Genomic DNA, 19120 nt, shown 5'->3' with positions numbered 1-19120 from the left:
AGATAGATGCACATGCATAGAGAGAGAGAGAGAGAGAGAGAGAGAGAGAGAGAGAGAGAGAGAGAGAGAGAGAGAGAATGTACGAGAAAGGACAAAGCATTCAGGGCAATTAGAAAGTGGGAACACGAACAAATGAATATAGAAGTTGAGAAATGGAAAGCTGTGGGACAGACCAGCCTTTGCTTAATAGGGAGAGAAAAACAGAACCCAGGTCTTCGATAAACTGAAGCAGAAATGCCACTTCTGGAATAGAGACACAGTTGTGCTGACATCATGCCAGCATTTATCATCTGTTTAAAAGTGCCCTTTAAAATGTGGTGATGAGCCACCATTGAGAACTGCTGCAGTCATTCTGTTGAAATCACTCTCAGTGTTGTTGGGTTCCTGGATTTGGTCATGGTGAAAATAGGAGTTGTGATAAATTGTAACTTGCAACTTGCACATTACTCTGTCAGTTTAAAATGTTATGCCTACAATTTCATTCACATTTCTATATTTTTAAAGAGGGCAATAGCAGTAAATGTACACAGGGAAATAACATAAGGAGCTCTATAGTGGGAGATTTGGGTATTGCCTGTGGGAATGATATCCGAGAAACCTTATATCTACGCAAGATGCAACCCAAAGGAGTTGAAAGCCAAGGACTGCAAGCACAAGAGATCTGAAGTTTAGATTCACCCATGCAGACTGAACTTTCTTGCAACCACCTGTTCTTTTAACCTTCCCCTTTCTGCTCATCCAAAGTCCCAAACAGTCCTTCCAGTGAGGTAGAGATTACCTCACACTTCTTCCAGTCCATGGAATACTTTCAACATTCATAATTCTTTCTCTTCTTTGCAAGAGAAAAATGCCAACTTAAATTGAGTGACTGCTTGAGCGTACCTTCATTCAGTCCATGGGGTAACCCTAAGATTCAGTCATCTATCATTGCAATTCTCCATCCTACTAATTCTATGACTCGTCCACTCAAAGCTTCCTGCATTATTACAAGAAGACTAACCTGGGTTCAAGAATCAGCACCTTGTCTGCATCCAGTGGAACCTACTATTGAGTTCAATGGCTATGGTTAATTCACCTTTTATGTCCACATCAAAACTGGCCAGTTCTGCTGTAGAAATAATGCATCCAACTCTCAGACTTTTTTGTGTCTCATCACTGACACTGCCCTCTCCCCCTTCCTCCCTTCATCTTTCTTTTAACTGCCTTAATAATTCTGTCAACCAGATGGTATTGTCTGATTTTTATCTGTTCACAGACGCTGGCTGACCTGGTGAGTTTTCTCATTATTCTCTTCTTCAATTCACTACTGACTAGATGAACAAGCAGAAGGATGGGTCAGTAAGTCTCCAGACGATACAAAGGTTGAAGGGGTTGTGAATAGTTTTGAATGTTGCAGTAGGTTACAAAAGGATGCAGAGTTGGGTAGAAAAGGTAGATTGAGTTCAATCTGGATAAGTGTCAGAAGATCCAATTTGGAAGGTCAACCTGAAGGCTGAGTAGAGGGTTAGTGGTTGGATATTTAACAGTGTGAATGAACAGAGGGACCTTGGATTCCAAATCCATACATCTCTCAAGGTTGCCGCTCAGGTTGATAGGATAGTTTGGAAGTTCTATCGGATGCTGGCCTTCATTAACAGGAGGATTGAGTTCAAGAGTTATGTTGCAACTCTACAAATCTCTGGTGGACCACATTTAGAGTATTGTGTTCCGTTCTGTTCACTTAATTATAGGAAGGATCTGGAAGCTATGGAGAGAGTGCAGATGAAATTTACCAGGATGTTGCCTGGGTTGCAAAACAAATCTTATGAGGCAAGGTTAGCAGAGCTGGGACTCTTCTCTTTGGAGTGAAGAAGGATGAGAGGAGGCTTAATAGAGATCTACAAGATTCTGAGAGGCAGAGATGAAGTAGACGGTCAGCACCTTTATCCTAGGGTGGGAGTAGCAAACACCAGAGGACATCTGTACAAAGTGAAGGAAGGGAAGTTCAGGGGAGACATCAGGGGTAAGTTTTTTACACAGGGAGTGTGCGTGCCTGGAATTCCTTGCCAGGGGTGGTGATGGAGGCTGAAACATTAGGGCATGTAAGAAACTCTTAGACAGGCTCATGGATGGAAGAAAAAATAAAGGGTTAAAAGGTAGGAAGAGTTTAATTTTTTTTTGGTAGGGATATATGGGTTTGCACAACATCAAGGACTGAAGGGCCCCACAAGTAAAGAGAGAAAAATGAACAATCCATCACATCATTTGCGCCCTTACTGATGACTTCTTATGCTCTGTGTACATAATTGATCACTGTAAAGGTCCATCTATCTATTAAAGACAGTGTTGTTATCATAGAAACATACATTACAGTTTCAAAATGGCGTACTGTCAGTGTTGACTCAAATATATTGAGGACAAAATACCAAGTCACTTAATATTTACAATGAAAGATGTTCTGTTAACTTTTAAATCTCTGTGTTTTGTATTTTAATAATATTCTGTACCATTAAATAACCCAATTATGATGTGCAGTGACTTATTATATTTATATTTGGTTATGCTAAGGTTAGTACAACATCGAAATAAAGATTCTTCGTCTTCATGATTCAAGTGAAAGAATAAAAGCTCCTCCTGTTCATTTTTAGCAATACAGGTACAGGTATACCCTGGTTTTCAAAGGTAGAGAGTTCCTGAGAAACTGTTCATAAACTGAAAATTTGTAAACCAAAGATTCATTGACTGCTACTGGAGGCAATTTTCTTAAAAGTGAAAACCCATTATAAGCCCATTATAATTTCTTTATATAAGTGAATTTTCATAATTCAGGTATTTGCAAGGTGGGGTTCACCTGCAATTTTCTGATGACTGCTTCACTCCTATCTGCGTGGGCTTTATACTGACTGAATGAGTTCAGAACCAACTTTGAAATAAAAGTTGCAGCACTGTCCATGACCTTGAAGTTGTTGCAATTTCTGTCAGCTGAAGAAAGGCAAGTCTCATCTCTTTCTCCCTTAAAGGATGTTTTCTGCAGGAAGAGTAGTGTGAAGGCAGAATATTGCATAAGGCTTTCATGTACTTTTGTGAAAAACCCCAGTCAAGGAACTCTTTTACAGTCTGATGCAAGTTAGCATGTTAGTCATGCTACAATGTCATGGACCATTAGAAGGAGACATTTCAGGCTGGACTGTTTTTCTGACAGAACTCACCTTGTTCAGCCAGAACAACCTACCTGGAGGCGGATTGCTAACTGAAGAATTCAGTCTTATTCTAGACTGCCTCTATTATGTGAGGTCTCCCGATGAAGAATCTCTATCAATGTCTGCCAGGGTCTCCAGACCCAGACCTGATGCTGCTTCCATCATATGATGTTTATGAATACCTCCCTTTCAAAATATCATGTTGACTATGGGATACCTGAAAGCCATCTACAAAAAAAACAAAAAGAATTACACACACAGAACCTTCTTACATGTTAAAAATATAAATATTAATCAAACTCATTTGTGCTCTGTTCCAATAATGAACACATTTTTAAAAATCAATGGAGTTTAACATAAAAATTTCATTGTCGTTGAAGGGTCAATAAGAACCACTCTAATAACTTCCCTGGAAATAACTCCAGCATATAAATGATTCATAGCAAAAATCTGCATTATTCCCTATCCTAGTTTTTTAACTCAATTAAACATAAAACTCCTTAAAGTGAGATTCTCCATGTCTGAACTAACTGTTTAAACCCTATCCCAGGCTTTTGCTGTTTTGTATGTGCATAACTGCACTTACTGAATGAAGTCGGTTCAATAAATCAGACAAGGTCTGTCCCCAGGTGACTGCTGCAGAGCAGTTGTAATGGAATTAAGGATATAATTGAGTGAAAGTCTGGATATTTGGACAGGCAAAAAGTTCGATAACACAGTTTCTCAACTGTGCCATGCATTTGCAAACAGTACAAATAATTCCATTACCTTTGATTGACGTATCACAGAATAGATGATAGGAAAGAAGATTACAGAAGACGACTGCAAGAATTGGTTTAAAATGGTTTCTGCACTTTTTTTTAACCAGATTATTGTACATCTTGCCCAATAATGAATTTGGCTTTTTCTCTCCTCAGTTGAAACCCATGTTATAATCATAAAAACAAAATAGAATTACAAAGAGTAAATGGCAGAGGAAGAGGCTTCCTCGAACAAAGAGGTCATTCTGCATTTGTGCTCGGTTGAAGGCACTTTTCATTCTTTGCTCATCATGTAATATTAACATCCTTCCAATTTATTACTCCCTAGACCATGGGGCTAAACTATTCCTGGTACAGTGCTCCAACTTCTTAGCAGCCTCTGGGAAAGGAATTTCTCGAAACATCGCATTTATTTTCTTGCATTGAAGGCCTCAGACATTGCTTTTTCTTGCAAATGAAAATATTTCTTTGAGGTGTTCTATCAAAACCTTGTAGAACAATGGAATAATTGGTTAAGTTGCTGGGGATCATTAATCAAAGCCAGAAACTAATGATCAAGATTCAAGATTCAATTTATTGTCATGTGATAAAAACAGAGCCATATTACACAAAATTGCCTTTGCCAGCTGTAAGGCAGACAGATTCGCCATTGGTAGAATTTGCCTGAAGCACTTACCCCAGAGCTCCCTCACCCTCCGCAGCTACTCCACCAGCAACCTGAGCTTCAGATCTAAACATCCAATACAATTAGGAACGCTTCAAGATCCTTGGCACCCTCTCTGATACCTGGTACCCCTTCATCCAATTTCGAGCCAATATCCAGCAGTCTCCAGCCTGGTGTGTGTCCCTTGATGGCAGTCTCCAGCAGCTCGGTGTCTCCATTGCTTCAAAATATATATGGAGAGGTACATGAATAGGAAAGGTTCAGATCAATATTGGTCACTGGTAGAAAAATAGGACCAGCTCCCGTAGGCACCTTGGTCAGCATGGACAAGTTGGGCAGAAGGGTCGGCTTTCAAGCTGAATAACCTTATGCTCTATGAGATTAAATTTCATCCAGGTGGCATGGCAAATAGATTCAGTGAATTAAATAATCCAGGTGTTTATTTTTAAAAAGCTCATCTCAGCAACAAAGACCGTGCAACTTCCAGATTGTCATCACAGAAGAAATTTTGTTCACTGACTTGCTTAAAGAGGCAAACTTCAACATTAGGAATATTAATATAGCCATATCAAGCTAGAATATGACATGATCTCACCCTTCTGCTAAATCCAAGCTTCCTTCATTGCAATCGGTCAGACAGACCAACCAGGAGTTCTGGCAAAGTGCTGCAGCTTGGTATATCCTTCATTTTACCTTTGCTCTCAAATCAGAGATAATCTCTTGTCCATTAGACTCTGTTAAAGGACAGAACTTCAGATGGAAATTACGTTGGATCTACAACACAGGAAAGTGTGTGTCATACAAAAAAGGAGTTAAGCAATTGATTGAACTAAATATCTCTGAACCAATGGATCAGATTGTAGCTCAGTAACATCCACCTACCAATGGTAGTGGATAACTAAACACTTGTATGAATAAGGAAATCCCAACATCTAGACCACCTTTGCCCAGAATGTCTGAATAGATTATTCATTTTAGCTTCCTCTTGACGACCCTGCTATCACATAAGCCAAAATGGAGAAATTTGATTTACCCCATGAGAAACCTTGAAAAAGAAGGGGAAGGACAATCCATCCAGATTCCTTATGGTCCAAGTGGAATAGAAGAACAGAGTGGGTGTAGATGCAGATATATAAAAGTGATGGCAGAAATAACTAAGCTCAAAAATAACAAAATTAATTGCCTTTCCTTGGTGGATATGGTTGAAACCCAAGTCAAGTCAAGTTTATTGTCACCTGATTGTACAAGTACAACCCAACAAGAATGTTCCTTGGTGCAAAACACGCAGACATACAACCAGACATAACTCACATATAGACAAACAATACATATGGAGGACAAGCATTTATATGTAGAGGTAAATAAATACATTTTATTTCACGTGTTGAGAGATGACTTCAGAATTAGAAAGTTAGATTTCAAAAAAAGATAGTTACCCAGGCATCTGATCAGGAAATGTGGAGAAATGCTTTCCTGAGAGGGAGATTGACATGGGGAACTCACACAGGCAGAAGATATTTATGTCGAACCCTTTTACAAGAGATACCTAGGTATGCAGTTAGAGGTGAGGTGATAGAAGATGATGTTGAAAGGAAAAGGCATGGTTATTTCACAAGCACCAAAATACATCTTAGGGCAAATGTTCTTTTCCTACACTGCAAGCATTTTTAAATTATGATTGTCCCAATGTATTTTTTCTATTTTTATTACTTCCTATAAATGTGTTGGGATTCTTATTATTGGCATTGGCATTCCAGCATGGTCATGTTGCATGCCTAGACTTGAATAGATTCCAACACTAAAAGATGTGTTCCTACTTGTTGGTGCCAAAAATGAAATATAATTGTGGATGTGCATTGTAATCTACATGAGCCATTTAAAGAGGGGGGGGGGGCACAGACTAAAACCATAAATTAATTTTCATGCTTTTGATGTAGTTAGTAAAAAAAAAAGTACAGAAGAAACCAACTATACCTATCTGCTTCAAAGGGAAGAGGGCCCATAAACTTTGATCAGCTTCCAAAGGGGGCCACAGCCAAAAAAAATGTTGAGAATGACTGCTCTACCTGACATCAATGGTCCCGAATTTCAGAATTGACTGGAATCTATATTGCACATTTAACACAAATGGTAAAAGAACAGTATTCTCCCACATTTTTCTACCTAGCAACAAGAACTTTAGGAGGAATCGTTTATGTTTTGGCCTGCTGCTCTTCACCCTCTGCCATTAATTAAAAATTTGGTTTGTCAGATAATTAGACTATTACGCTTTCTGCCAGAAACATATTTTGAATTGGTCTCCATCAATTCTGGTAAAATACATCATTCAGTTCCTTGAAAATGAGGAATATTAATGAGTACAAGGAGCATCTAGTTGGTTAAAGAAAGCAGCCGGCATCATAAAGGACCTCCATTACCCCAGCAGCAACCTCTTGCTGTTTTCATCAAATAGAAGGTACAGAATCCTGAGGTCCAGCACCTCTGGGTTCAAGAACAGTTTTTATCCAAAAGGCTCTTGAACCTTCCCTTACTTCTCTAACCATAAATTGCCCAAGCAGCACAAAAAGACCTGTCTACACTATTGAAGTACCAGTTTTTTTTCCTCTTGCTCTAACTGTAACTGAGATTATTTATTGATCTAGCCTTTAGATTGATTATCACTTTCATGAAGTCATTTAATTGTACACTATTGTAGCTTGTGTATCTAACACAAAAATGCTGGAGGAACTCAGCAGGACTCGGGGCGTCCATAGGGGGTAAAGATATATAATCGATGTTTTAGACCTGAACCCTTCTTCAAGGTACAAGTAAAAGACTGGGAAGAAGTAAAGAAAAGCAGGAAGAGCACAGACCAACAGAAAAAAGGTGTTCACTTTCTAATATACCTGTTTGGCTGCAGCAAGTGAGAATCTCGGTGCATATGTACATTGTAATTATGTGTTTAACCATAAATTCATTACCATCATCATGTGGGTCTGTTTCCTAATATTCTATGATAAAACATATAGATTTCTTTTAATTACAGAGAACGGAAGGATATTCTTCACTGAAACTTTTCTTTGAACATTTCATCTGCTGAAAAAAACAACAAATGTGCGTTACATTTTCTTCACACAATTGTCACAATGAAGAGTATCTGAGGGTATAATTACAAGGACTTTAGGCAAAGTATATGTCATGAAACTTGTCATTTGCATCAATTTCTGCAAAATAATTGCAGCTCTTCTGTTTTTATCCAAGAAAGTTTAGCTCAAATCAAATTCAAATATCAACTCATTAATAAAAATGTACCATTACGATAAAGTGCTTGAGAGACACAAACATTCCATAAATTCAATGAGCTTCTAACTGTATTTTCAAAATTGCAAATACAGATTCTAATTGACAGCAACTTGAGTACCTTGAGAATTAAGTTACAGAACCAGCTCTAATGACTAGCAAGATACAGCTATCAAAACTCCATCAAATTGGATCATACAAGTTAATTTGCAAATTATGATTTTTCCAAATCAAATCACTTCAGAATTAAATTGAGTTCATTTGAGTGTTGTTGTGAAAGATTTCTAATGCACAGGAGGCAATCTTTCCCAAAGGTGCACTTCCAACTCTTGCAGTGGATGTTAGAAGTCACTGCTTGTCGCAAAAATAATTGGGTGCTTATCTTTATCTGTAAATGCTGGGACTGGCTAGATACTGGACAAATATATGAATTTTATGATGGTTTTGTGTCTGGATGTTGATTGCATTTGTTTGTCCATTTGGCAGCAGGTTCTCATTTCCTAATGATATACTGGAAGAATCCATTATCTACACTCATTTTATACTGTCCTCATCCAATTAGCAATTGTTTTCATGCTGCTCTTTTGGGGATACAGAAAGGTGACTCTAAATTAACAAAGCTCTGCAAATATGTCCTCGCAATGGGATATTTTCTGAAAGGTTGTACTTGCTCATCTTGTGGTAGAGGGACAAAAGCCTAAAAAAAACCTGGGCTCATAAATGATCGAATTTTGTATTTGAGAAAAAGAAACTAGTGCGCAGGAGAGGGAGTGTACTATTAGGAGAATTGATGCATGGCTCGACAATTGGGTGGATAGAATGCAGATGAAAGGATGAACACCATTCTATTAGAGGTGAAATGATGCAGTCTTATTTCTAATAGGGGATACACCGTCTCCAGAGAGGAATGATATTAGTTTAAATGCAGCTGTGTTCTGGAGTTAAATCATGCACTGTCTCTGGAGCAACAGGTGAAAATGCAGAGCAGCAGCAAGGACAGAGCGTGCGTTGGGTGGTGTGGGTCCTCGACGATCGCTGCTGCCCCCTGATGGCACCATTCCCTGTCGATGTTCTCAATGGTGGGTAGGTTTTTGCCTGTGATGCCTCGAAATGGATGACCTTGAAATAAAACCTTATATTATTATTTTACTTCATTCATTTACCCAGTGACATGCAGAATAACTTAGTTCTATTAAATTTTCTTTCCCATCCATAAAGTAACTGTGTTTTCTAAATTAATAACAGTACTTGTATCTGGAATGCACAGTAGTGGGTGAATTTCATTATTTGCATTCCAACAAAACAATTTTGACACACATTACTGTTGTTGGATATATTTTTCACAACTCTCGGCTTTGATGTATCCCACCGATTTTTAAAAAAAATAGCACATTTTTCATTCCTCCTTTGCCTTACAAAGAAAAAGTATGTGTTAATTACTGAGGAAGAAATGTCAGTCAGGCCTCATCGTTTGCCCATGCGTGTCCTGAAGGTATTGTTTACATTTTGCTACTGACAGGAATTTAGAAAGAGATTCAAATGGAACTCGTATCCTTCTTTATATCAGTGAATCTCATCACTCAAGCAGCACTTGGACCTTTTTATACTGCTTGAAGTCTGCAAATTTAACTGATATTTTTAAGTGAAATTAAATATTGATCCGGTCATTGTGGATCTATTATTCTAGTGAATAAAAGATTCATAATGTTCTTAACTGGATTGTATTTGCCCTTTGATGTGTGTAATTATTGAAGGATTGACTGGTTATTTCCACAGTTGATGAATGACCTTCATGACATGAATGTTATTTATGTGTTTGTGAATATATAGGCCTTTAGTTCCCTAATAAACTCAGGTTCATTACACAGTACCCAATCCAAAACCACTGATCCCCTGGTGGACTAATCAACAATCTGCTCCAAAAACCCATCCCGTAGGCATTCTACAAACTCTCTCTCCTCAGATCCAGAACCTTCCTGACTTTCCCAAACCCCTTTCATGTTAAAATCCCTCATAATTATTTTGACTTTTTCCTTCTGACACAGTTTTTCTATTTCCAGCTGTAACTTGTATCCACCTCTCAGCTGCTGTTTAGGGGCCTGGATATAACTGCTATTAGGGTCCTTTTACCCTTGCTATTTCTCACCTTATGCCCCTTCTTTCTAGTGATTTAATATCATTGCTTCCCATCAGGGCCATGGTCCCCAACTCACCTGCCTAACTTTCCTCTAGACTCAGCTCCCAATCACATCCATCATTGAGCCATGTCTTGGTGACGGCACAATGTCATATCTTTCAATCTGTAGCTGTACACGGGGTCATCTCCTTCATTCCTAATGCTCTGTGCATTTAAGTCCAGTCCCCTCAGACCAGTATCTGTGACCGATATTGCCTTCCATTTTATCTGCAATATTTACATTTATTATTTTTTAAATTTAGATATATTTCTATATTAATCTACAACCCCAGGATGTTTTGAAGGGTTGAAGGAAACCGGAGCACCTGGATGAAACCCATGTGGACAAAGGGGTAAAACACACAAACTCCTTACAGACAGTGTCAGATTCCAACATGCCTAACTGCTACATTTTTAACAGAATACTGCAAGCACGTAACATGAAGCAACTGATGTTTCCACATAATAACAAGTACAAAACATGATCAGATATGAGGTATGACGGGATTGATCTATCACACCACCAGCAACCCAGGTTCTATTCCAGCGCTGTCTGTAAGGCAGCATTGCCCCAACTGGGTTCTGCGGAAGAAATGACAATCTGCGCAGGTTAAGCTGGTGACTGTGGGCCAGAATTAGTGCCGGGCTGTTACCAGGGTGATGCGCACAATTGTTTCTGTGAGCTGGGGTGGCGACATGAAGATTTGTGGCATGTCCAAGGAGGGGGTTCCGAAATATCGGTGTCCAGCCTGTCACTTGCGGTAAGTGAAAAATGGGAGAGGTGAGCATCCGGCGGTGGCTAACGCAGCGGGGGCAACCCTGGACTGTAACGGAGCGAAATGCGCTGGGGGTAGCAAGGTCTTGCGAGCTGGAAAGGCCTGTTACCGTACTGCATGTCAAATTTTTTTAAAGTTTACTTGCTACATTTTAAAAACATCTCTCTTGATACATGGGTGTGGCCTAATGAGTGGCAGGACATTATTTTTAATGTGGCATTCAGAATGGATAATCCTTTGGTGAAGGCTTACATGCTCTTGTTTAGAAATGTACAAATGCTCTCAATGTACAAAAGCTAAGAGGAAGAATGAAAATCAAACTAGCACATGACCAAGCACTGTTGCTATGCCAAAGTCAATTGTCATTTTCCTGTTTTATATTTGAACTATGCAAGTGTGAAATCTGTCATTCTTTGACATATTTAAGTTTGCTGGTTGACATGTGGCCTTTCACTTACCAGGAACAATGACCATGAATTAAATACTGAGTGGAAATGGATGGCTAGCTTGGGGAAATGGCGATGGAAAAAGGTGTAAAATAGATTTTGCACATGATTCCCAGAAGAATGGACTAGTGGAATACAAGTGAACTTTGTGATGAAGTTACTCCAAGCATTGGTCGATTATTACATCATGTTTTGGAATCTCCTTTTGATATTCAAGTGGAAAGGCTTTCTATTTTTTGGCTTGACCCTGCTGGTCCAAAATTCGGGTGGAGCAAGGTAAACCATGGTCATTCTTGAACATTTCTTACCTGTTGGTACTCAAAAACCTGGAAATGACTCTGGGAAAAATCTGCACACTTCAAAAGGAAACATTTTGACATCTTTGATGAATTTGCTAGCCACTTCAGGTTCACATGACCCCAAGTATTGTGTTGGCAGGCTTCAAATCCTAACTATGACCTGAGTTAGAACCCAAAGGCACTGATTCTTGAACATACATCAAAAAAAATTATCCTGGAATACCTTTAATAATATTGAATGTCAACTCCCTCACTCATAACCAGAAAGTCGACTGGACCCATCACTTGCCCTTCTGGGGAGAAGGAATAAGGGGAGGTTGGGTTAAAGGCACAGCTGCGCCTGATCCGGCTTGGTCTAGGTCCCTCACCGAGACTGTGTCCTCCCGCCCATCTGGGTACTCAACGTAGGCATAATGTGGGTTCGCATGGAGTAGAGTCACTCCATCAACCAAGGGATCGTTCTTTGAGTACCGGACGTGGCATCGTAAGAGGACTGGACCAGGAACTGTGAGCCATGCCAGTACGGTCGTACCTGACTCGGATTTCCTCGGGAAAGAGAACATCCTTTCATAGGGTGGTGGCATTGGTCGCGGTGTATAGGAGGGAGCGGATGGAGTGTAGGGCACTAGTGAGCACATCCTGCCAGCGAGAGGTGGGGAGAATAGCCAGTCCGCAACGGTGGGCCAGGTCTGGGCGGATAAACCTGTCAGTTGACCCTGAGTCAAATAAGCAATTGGTATAGTGTCCATGCACTTTAATCAGTTCCATTGCTTTTGTGAGGGGTTGGGGAATGTCCTGGTCGAGGGTTATTGATGCAGAAACTTGTAATGGGGAGAGTGGAGTCCTGTGTGATGACGTCACACAAACAGTTGGGCCTGAAAAGACAGTCGAGGAGTTGGTGTTGCTGCCTGCAGCCAACGGTAAGCGTTGAGGGTCACTGCTTGCTGTCAGCGGTGGGGAGGTCAGCAGTGGCGGGTCCCTGATCGGCAGCGTCGGGTCCCCAGTTGGCAGCATTGGTGGGTACCGGGACGGCAGCATCGGTCATGGCAGTATGTTCCTGGTCGGCAGCGGTGGCGGCAGCGTGTCCCTGGTCGGTAGCAGCGGCGGGTCCCTGGTCGGCAACGGCAGCAGGCATTGAGGTCGGGGCTGGGGCCTGGTTGGACATTGCTTCATGAAGTAGGGTGAATGTCATTGCGATGAGGGTGGGTTGTACCTTCCGCGCTTGGCGTCTGCCCCGTGACATCAGGCGCTGCCATGCGGTGGAGTCCTCACTCTCATTGGATGAGAGCTCTGAGGAAGAAGTGTTTGAATGGGAGGTTGGCGAATGGGCTTCACATGAGGCATTGTGTTTGACGGTGGCCATTTTGGAGTGACAGACTACACCAAAGTGGCCATTTGTAAAGCACTTCTGGCACCTGGCTTTTCTTGCCGGGCACTGGGACCTGCTGTGCTTGTTCCTCCTGCAGAAATAACACTTTTGGGTTGCATCGGGCAGCTTAGAGGCAGTAGTAGGGTAGAGGGAGGGCATCCTACTCACATCAGATGGTGGGGTCCAGCCCCGAGAGTACATGTCCATACTTAAGACCGCAGCCTCCATCGTCTCTGCAATCCGGATTACGTCCTCTAGGTTTTCTCCCCTGTGCTCTAGCAGGCGTTGCCTCACCTCATTCGATCGAACCCCATCCACATAGGCATCCCGAATCAGATCGTCTGTGATCTCCGCAGCAGTTCTGTCTGTGCAGGCACAGTCCCTGCCCATTGCCCTTAGTGCCTGAATATAAGTTCTACAGGACTCACCGGGCTGTTGCCTCCTTGAGGCAAGTTTATACCGAGCATAGACCCTGTTCACCAGTCGCTGGTAGAGCCCTTTCAGCACCTTCATGGCTGCGGCATAAGTGGTCGCATCCTGGACACTCCGGTAGACTCTCGGGGACACCATAGTCATCAATATTAGTAATCGATGGTTGTCCTCTATCATGGCAGGATCAGAGAGCTGTAAGTATGTTTCGAAGCATCTCACCCAGTGCTTAAAGTCATTCGAGGCTGTAGCTGACTGTGAGTCGATGTCAAGACTTTTCAGCCGTAGCATACGCTCCATCCATTCAAATTTCTTTTAGTTAATAAAATTGTAATGCGCGTCGAAAGAACCAAAGACTTGTTGATCAAAACCAAGGCTTTTATTAACTAAAAGACTGGAGCCTATCACAAGTAGATCGACTAGTCCAGAATGACCTGGTCTGGCTAGGAACAATCCTTTAAGATCTGCCAGTAGGTGTGGCTACACTCTCTGCCAATCACAGTCATCCTACACGACCATCTGTACATATGTACATATACACATTGGTGATAGAATCTGTACTATCACACATATGGAATGTCAACTCGCTCACTCATAACCAGAAAGTCAACTGTACCCATCACTTTCCCTTCTTCCAATCTGGTGTATACATTCTGTACTCACAATGTAGTCTCCACTAAACTGGAGAAACCAAACCCACAGCTGGTGTCCATTTCATGAAGTACCTGCAGTAGTGACTCAAAATTCAATGTCATCTGTCAGTTGATTTCTCCACATTTGACATGGTTAGAATGGTGCAGGAGGACAGAGGCCAATAGGTCAGAGGGAAAGTGGAGTTCAAGAAAAGATTTTGTCAAGGAGGCAAAATATGGAGCAAAAGGGCACTCAGAGATTTTTTTTTAAAAAACATGGCTATTGTCAAAATGGACTTCAATAAAGCTTTTGACAAAATCCCTCATGGTTGAATGTTCAAGAAGAGAAAGCCACTTAGGCCAAACAGTGATTTGGTATTTGGATACAAAATTAGCTTGGGGTTAGAGGATAGTAATGGTGGAGGGCTGCTTTTCTGACTTAAGATCTGTTCTGTAAGGATTAACGTTGGCACATCTGTTGTTTGTAACAAATAAAAATTATTTGGATGAAAACAAACTTTCAGATAACTCAAAAGTTTTGCTTGGATCACTGGAAAAAGAATCTCAGGGGTGTATGTGATGTCATGTATGTACTCTGATAATAAAACTGAACTTGAATTTTGAACTTTGAAGCGTAGGGAAGCATAAAACTGGAGGCAAAGGGATTAGGGGAAAGGGAAAATATTTAAAGAAGATCTGACACACAGAGTTGCAGGTCTTGGTTTTGTCATCCACAACTCCTTAGACTATGGAACCATCACAGATGTGAAGAATTTTTATCCCTTCCTGCCTTCATGGTTTATGTCTGTACATCCTATTCCCCTTACTGTGCTGTTCTAAAGTCTGGAACTGAGTCCTTTGTTTCCATGGTTGCCATCTCATAGTATGTGTGCCTACCTTCCTACTACCTACTATTTTCCAATTCCTCTTTAAAGCTCTTCCATCAAATCCTTATCTGCTCTTCTTCCTATCGAATTCCCATTCAGTCTCCATTGCCTTTTTCATGTAACAGAGTCTCTCCTGACATGATGAGTGGCACAGATGTTTGCTTCTGCTGGAAAATTCTGAAGTAAATGCCATTCAAAAAAGTGAAAGTTTCGTATCAATAGGATCGATCGTTTGACAGAGATAAGCAGCTTGTGTGTCTTTGCTTGAGTCACCTGGTATTTTCTTGTATGTAATCATATCCATTCAAATCTACTGACATGTTTAAATTACGCTGAGCAAAATGAAATTTCATTTAAATAGACCAGAACAGATATACTGATTTGAAAGACAGGGATTTATATGCACATAATAAGGATATAGAATGGCAGAACATTATTGATTGCTTCTGCTCTGTGATTTTAAAATCAGTGAAGTTGAGACGAAGTACATTTCCTGTTGAGGAAGATCATTTAAATAATTTTAAAGCTCATTTTTTAAATAATTACCGGGACAATCATTGCAATAAAAGATATTCATTTTCATTTTATTTGATGAAAATACACCAATAGTTCTCCAAAAATATAAGAGCATTTAGCTCAACGTACCATTTGGCTTCTTCAAATTGAAGGTTCATTAAATAACAAATTCAGCAATGGGGCTTGAAATGTCCTAACAATTAAACAATAAAACAAGTCTAAAACCAAGCCCAATATGTTGGCTGCTTTATTTCTGAAGTCTGTGTTTTGGAAAAAAAAGATAATGAGTTGAGGAACCAAATATGGGAGTCCATTTTTATGGCAAATACTAAAATGTGCCTTGTAGGTAGACAGGAGGGACTGTAGCTTTCCAGGTTTTTTTTTTAACAAGATGGTGGTGTGAAAAAGGACAGGATGTTACAATATTGGTCAAAGAAACAACAATAGTTCAAGTATGATGGACTGAAACTGAAGACTGAAAGGTCGTACAGTGAGAAAAAGTGCAAGATAAATGTTATCCCTTCAACTGATGATTTTAAAATTTTGATATCTTAATATCTTACTATGTACAGTGCAGTTGAAGCCGACTGCAGCCATTTAAACCTGTGTTGCCCACCTACACCCAAATTAACCCAAGTTGTGAGGACAGTGGGAGGAATGCGGAGCACCTGGGAAAAGCCCATGTAGACATGGGAGAATGTACAAACTCTTTCAATACAGTGGGGGATTCGAACACGAGTCGCTGGTGCTGTAGGAGTGTTCAAATGTATTCAAACAGATTTTTTTGTGGAGTTTGAAAGCAAGAGCAGCAGTGACAGTGGTGCTGGGTGGGGAGTTGTTGACAGCGGCGCTAGGTGGGGGTTGTTGACAGCAGTGCTGGGTGGGGGGTTGTTGACAGCGGTGCTGGGTGGGGGGTTGTTGACAGCGGTGCTGGGTGGGGGTTGTTGACAGCAGTGCTGGGTGGGGGGTTATTGGGGCGGTGCTGGGTGGTGGGATGTTGGGGGTGGCACTGGGTGGGGGTGGCACTGGGTGGGGGTGGCTGCGGGGATGGGTGGCTCTGACCAGAGTGCAATAGAAGATTCAAAACATAGATGAGCATCGAGTTTTAGCCTTGTAGGTATATTTATACTTTGAAGCTGGGCTTAGAGAAAATGATTTTGTGTATTATAACTAACTATAGGGATATTTTTATTTAAAAAATAATAAATTTCCGCTGAAACACTGCACAACAATTTTATAGATAGTCATTTTGGTGTCACCCCTTCTGATGGTGTTGCCGGTACAGACTGCACCCCTCCCACCCCAACCCCCCCCCCCAGAGATACCAGTGGCTCAGACTTCTCTATCTTTTCCCCACAACAAGGCTTATCCTATTTCAGCCGATCAAGCAGTACTATCAATATTGATGTGAGATCCAGCAGAAACCCAACATAATACCGGAAAATCCCTGTTATCCGGAATTCAACCAGCAACCTTAAGCAACCGGCCAAAACAAATCACAGAAAATAAATAGGTAAAAATTATGGAAGTTTAAAATTGATGCCCCCCAGCAGTCAGTTCACCAATCTGTGTGACACACAATCTAAGCTATTGGCAAGTTCACTTATCCAGCATCTACTAATCTCCACGGGTTACCAGGGGTTTTACTGTATTTGCAAACCTAACACAGATCTTTCCATTTCTTGTCCCGAAACATCCTCTCTGTATCTCAAAGCAGATTACATTTCTAACTTTTCCCAGCAATGATGAAATGTTGAGTCTGTTAGTTTCTCCACATCTGCTGTCCAACCAGATTAGTGTTTTGAATATTAACTATTTTTGTAACTGGAGGAAATGCTTGCAGAACATTTTGTGCATTCAATATGTCTCATCTTTCTGCAATCGCTCCCAACAACAGGAAAACAAAGAAAATCTGTATTTAAAATAAATGTTAAGACCAACTTTATTCACTTTCGGTAATAAACCCACTTTTAGGCTGAGTTAATCAAAATTGGTCAGGTTTAATTGCTCTTTAAATACAACATCGATCATTTTTATTAATATCAGATACACTTGTACTCAAAGAAAACACTGAGAATTGAAACTTCTGCTCACTATTGAAGTAAAGTTTAAACCTGATGATTTTTCTTTAAGAATTCTAAACAATGTTGGAAAAATAGTCACAAAATTCCAATAATAGTCAGATGATATTATTTTCTTATTTCAAGATGAATAAACATGATCACATCTGTCCAATATAAAAATTAGATATATGGAGCAGAGTAGTTGACATTTGAAAATAATTTTGATTAACTTTGGTTCATGAAAAATAAATAGAATGTAGCAGTGCATCTTAAAATTTATTATGTTATGAAATTAATTTTTATCAGTGTATGCAATTTAGCTGAAAGAATGTAGGACCCTAATGAAGTATAAAAGTTACACTGCTTTTAGGATCTTGAATTAAAATTTCCATTGCTTTCTTTTCATCTTATACATGTATCTCTAGCTTCTTTCACACTTGCCAGTGATCCCAGGAATCAAACGTCTTTAAAGTGGCAAGATTGAAAGCAAAATCTGCTCAACGCCAGTGTCAGATGACATCATCTCACACCGGGGATTGCTGGCCTCAACCCCTAGTACAATTCCTGGCGTCTGCAGATGCTGGCATTGAGATCAGGCAAGTGTGAAATGGGTAGCAACATTGCAGACACTTCCTATTAAAGGCAGAACAGACCAAACGTTGGGGATAGACCCTTGCAAGTGTGAAAGCGTTCAGTGTCCCGGTTAGGAGTGGTCTAGTGTGAAAGGCCAAACCCCCATTCCTATCCAGGATACTGAATGACCGATTTACTGGGATCCAAGTGTGAAAGGGGCTTTTGTCACAGGAACAACTAAAGAGAAAACAAGATAGCACCTCAGAGTGATCATTCCAAATATGGCACAATAAAGGAGGGAAATGAGCCGGAGGACATTATTATTAGCTGCAGCAAGCACGAGTCTTGCTGTTTGCGAACTTACATTTCACTGAGTAAACTGCTGAGTAAATCTAATATCCAGAATCATATTGACAACCAACATTATATTTTAATGGGAGTTAAAGGTAATGAAATGTCATTATGGTATAATTAATATAATGTTCTAATTTCAAAAGTGTTTTGTGAATGTACACGAATCAAAAATGTCATTGCCTGTTTTATGAGATTATTTTAATAAAATTGTTATGGAAAAAATGGCCTTATCAACATACATTTGCTAGACATTAATGTGTTTTAAAAAGTATTTTGTGCAATAGCAAAAGACAGTCGAGCAAGTTCTTGTGGAATCAATGTGACCAGAAATGAGAGATTAATCAGGATCATTCACTCTATATCTTATGTTTCCAATGGTTCACAAAAGACCAGTTAACCTATCGTGGTCATGTTACCTCCCAGAAAAGAAATCCCATTAGTTACATTTAAAATTTAAATGTAAACATATTTAAGCCCAATTGCACCCAAATGGCCTACAACCTTGGTACGTTTTGAAGGGGGGGAGGAAGCGGGAGCACCCTGAGGAAACCCACGTAGACACAGGGAGAATGTAGAAACTCCTTACAAACAGCGCCAGATCTGAAACCAGGTCGCCAGCACCGTAACAGCATTGTGTTAACTCTGTTTACTGTACTGCCCCTAATATTTGTCATTCTCTTTTCCATACTTCATAATGCTTCTGCAACCTATTCTCGC

At 40.3% G+C, this 19120-nt stretch overlaps 1 long non-coding RNA gene across 3 annotated transcripts in view; it reads left to right on the top strand.

Moving 5' to 3' along the window:
* LOC138745090 (uncharacterized) overlaps positions 1-16259 on the top strand; it is a 32839-nt gene extending 16580 nt beyond the window's left edge. For 2 of the 3 annotated variants that reach the window (XR_011346009.1, XR_011346007.1), the window contains exon 4: positions 7630-8324. This is a non-coding gene — a long non-coding RNA (uncharacterized lncRNA). Of the gene's footprint in view, positions 1-7629; positions 10413-11296 lie in introns of those variants that run through there. The other variant, XR_011346008.1, reaches the window with a different exon arrangement.
* Positions 16260-19120: the final 2861 nt, after the last annotated feature.

The sequence above is a fragment of the Narcine bancroftii genome, chromosome 10 (genome assembly GCF_036971445.1).
Source record: "Narcine bancroftii isolate sNarBan1 chromosome 10, sNarBan1.hap1, whole genome shotgun sequence".
Taxonomy (NCBI): Eukaryota; Metazoa; Chordata; class Chondrichthyes; order Torpediniformes; family Narcinidae; genus Narcine; species Narcine bancroftii.
The sequence above is the reverse complement of the archived record's forward strand: the minus strand, read 5'-3'. Positions and strand labels throughout refer to the sequence as shown.